General features: G+C 33.2%; 1 pseudogene; it reads right to left on the bottom strand.

The window, feature by feature from the left end:
* Positions 1-3,449: 3,449 nt before the first annotated feature.
* Positions 3,450-4,787, bottom strand: part of LOC106461697 — a 93,975-nt pseudogene continuing 92,637 nt past the window's right edge.

Consider the following 4,787-nt stretch of genomic DNA (forward strand, 5'->3'; position numbering starts at 1 on the left):
ATTACTCTATAGCCCTCCACCAGTAGGAGGGCAACACATCATGCCTGTACAGTAATCCCCATGAGCAGTAGCATGTGACAAGCCAAACTAAATGCATTGTAAATAGGGAAGAAGGGTGGGAGATGGTGCAGAAAAGTGAGTATCTCTCTGAAATATATTTTCAGGTAAAGCAATGGTTAACTTCAGAAATGTCGCTCACCTTTCTACAGAACAGTTAGAATCCATTGTGGAAGGGCTGATGCAGAGTAATTACAAAGATGATGGTATTTCTCAAAGCAGTGTCAGAAAGGGAAGCCCACAGAATGTGATGTTCACAACATGGAAGGTAGCCTATATATACCAGTTTTGCACTTAATGTTTTAGCCTTTTGTTACTATTTGTTGTGTAGTCTTTAACTTTATTCATTATATGAAAGAACAAAACTAAATTTTTAACTTTTCAAGTGAAACGTTCATTTGAATTATCTTCAGTTTTATTTTCTTTTAATTGAATATGTACTTTTGGGACACTTATCCCATTGTTTAAACCAATGTTTCATTTAGTGCTCTTCAAGGTTGTCATGAGGCTTATGCATCTATGTAATACCTAGCTCATTTTCTTTCTAACTAATAACAAAAAAGGTGCCTGCTGTTTATTTTACAAAAATTAATCCCCACAATGTCAGTTTTATGGATTATGCATCATGTTCACACATTTATGACCTCTCTTGAGGTTTTTATCACTCCTTTGCAGGAGTTATCCAATACTTTTATGGCCACTGGAAGCACTGATGGTTAGTGATATTACTGCCATTGTGCACCACATGGCTAGTTCCATTCTGATCTCAGATCCAGGATTCCTAACCTCCTGCTTCTCTTACTTCAGATGAGCTTGTAAATGTTTCACTACTGTTGTTTCCATGCCTGATTTTGCTTTTAATTTTTCTTCCCATTGTGAATCAGGTAGTCCCACTTTTGTCCATCACTGTTTGGATCAAACGGGTATTTGTCTTTTGTTTTCTCTTTCTCCATTAATTTTTCAATGAATCTTTGGTTCCCTTTTTTACAGAGCTTCATTCACCTGAATCATTTCTTTCAGTTGAAGGATCTCTTTTTCATTCTACTTTTTTTATTTCATTCCCTCTACACGTCTTCACTTCTTTCTTGATGTGTTTGTGTATTTTCATGCTTAACATTCATCTGGAGGCTTTCCCACATGACCCTATCTGCTATAATGCACGCACCTATTTTCCACCTTGTTTTCAGTTTTCTTCCACTTTTGACCCAGTTACTTTGGTTTCAGTGTTTTTGGGGTGTACTCTCACACTGTCTAACTCTCTAACTTTTACCTTCTTCAGTCTCTTCTCCAGGACCTCTGCCTTGCATGTTTTCTTTGTAATGTTACTTTTTGGGTGTTTCTTATATATTGGCATCTTAAGCTGGTGCAGTTTCTCAGCAGTCATCTCTACTTACTTTGAATTCTTGCTCTCAGAACCTGGGGGCCTCACCAGCTTTCTCATTGTATATGGCTTGTACCTGCTGTCTCTAGTTGCAGTAACCCATTGTACTGCCTCTCTGTGTGGAACCTAACTCCAGATGATTTTGCCTGATGAAAACGGTCCATCTGCCTTTCTGGTATTTTCACCCAGGTGTATTCCTTCTATTTCTTGTAATGGAGTACAGTATGAGAGAACCCTTGTATCCAAACTGCTAGGAAAGTTGATATGGAGAGTTCTTCATTGGATTGTGCTGTCCCATTGGTATTAGACTGAATGGATGTACCTGTCATGGGGTGAAGTAGGACTAGAGTGTTACCTGATAATGTAGTGTAGGACTCAACACTCCATTATGAACCAAGCCATTCTCAGTGGTTAGGGATAGACAGATGGGTGTTGAGTTTGCGTTGGGATACAGGTCTATTGAGCAAGTAGTATTCCTTGCTTGAGATGGATGCAAACTCCCACTGAGTATTGTCCCATTAGGCTACCCCCTGCCATGTTCCATGGGCTTTATGATGCTTTTTTTGGAAGGAAGATCATCTTTGTAATTTCTCTGTACCAATCCATCCACCATCTTCAATGTAGGATTCTAACTCTTTGTGGTAAAAAAGAGGGGAGTAGAATTTCTGAGGTTAGCATTTTCCTTACCTGAAAATTTATTTCAGTTAGATATTCGCCTTTTCACCACCACCACCCACCTTTCATCCCTACTTTTGATGCATTTAGTTTTGTTTTATCAAAAATGAATCTGTGTTCACATGCTAGTGCTCATGGGAATTACTGGGCATGAAAAATGTGTCACCTTCCTATTGGTTATAGAACTATAGTGTAATGATGAGTACATCACAGGCTGGCCTGTACACAGTGACACATGTAGGATTGGGAGCTTTGTTTAAAGGCTTGTGACTTACTCAGGAAATTACATGGCAATATTTGCAAATTCATACTTCTTTTGTTGTGCAAAAAGGCAAGTATCTATCCAAGATTTTCAGGTAAGAAAAATGCTAATGTTGCAATTTTTTTGTAAACTGGACCATGTAATTTTCTTAAGAAGATAGTTGGTTAATTAAACATTCATATCTTTCATTGAAAAGCATCATTGAACGTGCTTGCCCTTTCAGTCTTTGAGTGTTATAATATGATGGTCAATCTCACTATTCATTGAGAAAGAGTAGCTCAAATGTTGGTAGAGGTTAATATTGACTAGCAGCCTTCTCTCTCATCTATCATATCAAAATTAGGGATAGCTAGTGCAGATAGCCCCTGTGTAGCTTTGCCTGAAATTCAACAAACAAATAAGTTTGTTTTACATATTGTTGTAATTTATAGGTTATTCTTTTCAGTAGAAGTTTGTCAATTAACTAATGCCTGTAAATTATTTCATTTTAAATTGAGAACATATGTATTTTCAATAGAATTTCAAAAGCGAATGCTATACATATACTCTCTACACCAATTTTTGTTTAACTTTTTATTAACCACAGTGGAAAATCATGCATTACTGTTATGTTTTCCACACTATGGATTATATCACTAGATATTTTTTCACCTGAAAAACAAAATTTTCATCCTCTTTTCAAAAAGTTTTTGTGAGTTATACACAATTTCTTGTGGAATTTATACATTTAAATATTTTGGTAACTTTATAACAAAAATATGTTTTACAACAGAACTTGTTATTAAAGGTATCTATAGTGTAAAGTATTCTTACTTCATGTGTTTGGACTAAATATTGTATAATTTCTTGTGAGACATCTTATTGAAGACAATTATGATGATAAAGAAGCAGAGCACATCAATATAATCTACATAAATTGGATAGTTTTAATTCAGTTTTCAAAACTATATATTAAAAACCTATAAAAGTTAAAAATCATATAATTTTTCTTGTCAAAATTATCAAACTTTGATTTCTTTAAGATAATTCTGGTGTAGCCATTCTGTTTTCTCTGATTGACTACTGTTGAGTAAGTTTTTTTTTTTTTACTATTTTGGGTATCCTTAAATATTTCGTATGTCATTCTAATAATCATACGGTTTATCATACCATTTACATGAAAAATGTGAAATAACAGTTAATCTTTGATATGTATGTATATATATATTATAAACAACGTTTTTGTATTATAACTGATATATTTGCAGTGACACTGAAAACATAAACTTGAACTTTTTTCCTAAAGCTATCAAAAGTATAGTATTAAAGTATCAATACCACAAAGCACAAAGTATTTGAATTTGTGAAACTTTACTTGACTCATAATTCTAATTATTTTTGTAAACTGAAAATGCTTAAACAACAACTGATTTATATAATAAGTAAGCATTTGATTAAAAAACAAATTAAAACATATAAGTATGCTATATAATATCTATGCATTCACTACAATGTAATATGAAACCATGAAAAAAATGTTTTAAAGTGTCACTAAACTAAATAGCTACATTCCCTTGGCACAGTATGGTTGCTTCAATACTGTTTCATCAGCTGATTGTTAGTGATTTCAAATTAGATCGTGGTTGATCATACTGAAGATAATCATATTCATTGATTTCTGGAGCTGTAAGAAAAGATGTTAATAAAAATTAATTCAATGTAACTGATATGTCTCCTTTAGCAGTTTAGACAGACTTCCTGCTGCTCTATTTCAGATTTCATACCTTGTTATTTAAAATCTTTTACTGTTCATGAACTGAACAAAAAGTAAAAAATTACAATAAACACAAATACCACCAGTACGTTTTTTCTTTTCACGTTACAACAGTTGAACATGCATCTAGGAAGCAAAGTTCTTAGAAGCATTAATTATGCATCTAAATATACATTAGTTTAAAATATAGCTCAAGAAGAAAAATTGATGAATCAAAATACTAAGTGCAACTTTTGTCCAATCATGCCGGTGTACTTGTTGAAATGTTTCAGTTTTACTATTATTCCTGCTCAGTTGAAAACATTTTTTACAACATTTACCTTTGGCTTTCATTTAATTTTAGGACATTTGTAACAAAAAATCACAATATCTTTACCAAAGAGTATAAAATCTGAAGAATGGTAGTACCTACAGGATACTTTCTGTCCCTTCAGATCATCACAAAAAGATTTCTTTACATCAGTATTATGGTCATCAACACTGTGATAAATGTTATGGTCATTGTCCAAGTCCTCCAGTTTGGTCTGATCCAAACCAGACTCACCACAAGCTCCTATTTATTAAAGACAGAAATCAAAATTAAATCTTCCAATGTTTATTAGAATAATAAAGTAAATGAAATCAGTACACACATATATATATATATATATATATATATA

Source organism: Limulus polyphemus, unplaced genomic scaffold, assembly GCF_000517525.1.
Source record: "Limulus polyphemus unplaced genomic scaffold, Limulus_polyphemus-2.1.2 Scaffold40, whole genome shotgun sequence".
Classification (NCBI taxonomy): domain Eukaryota; kingdom Metazoa; phylum Arthropoda; class Merostomata; order Xiphosura; family Limulidae; genus Limulus; species Limulus polyphemus.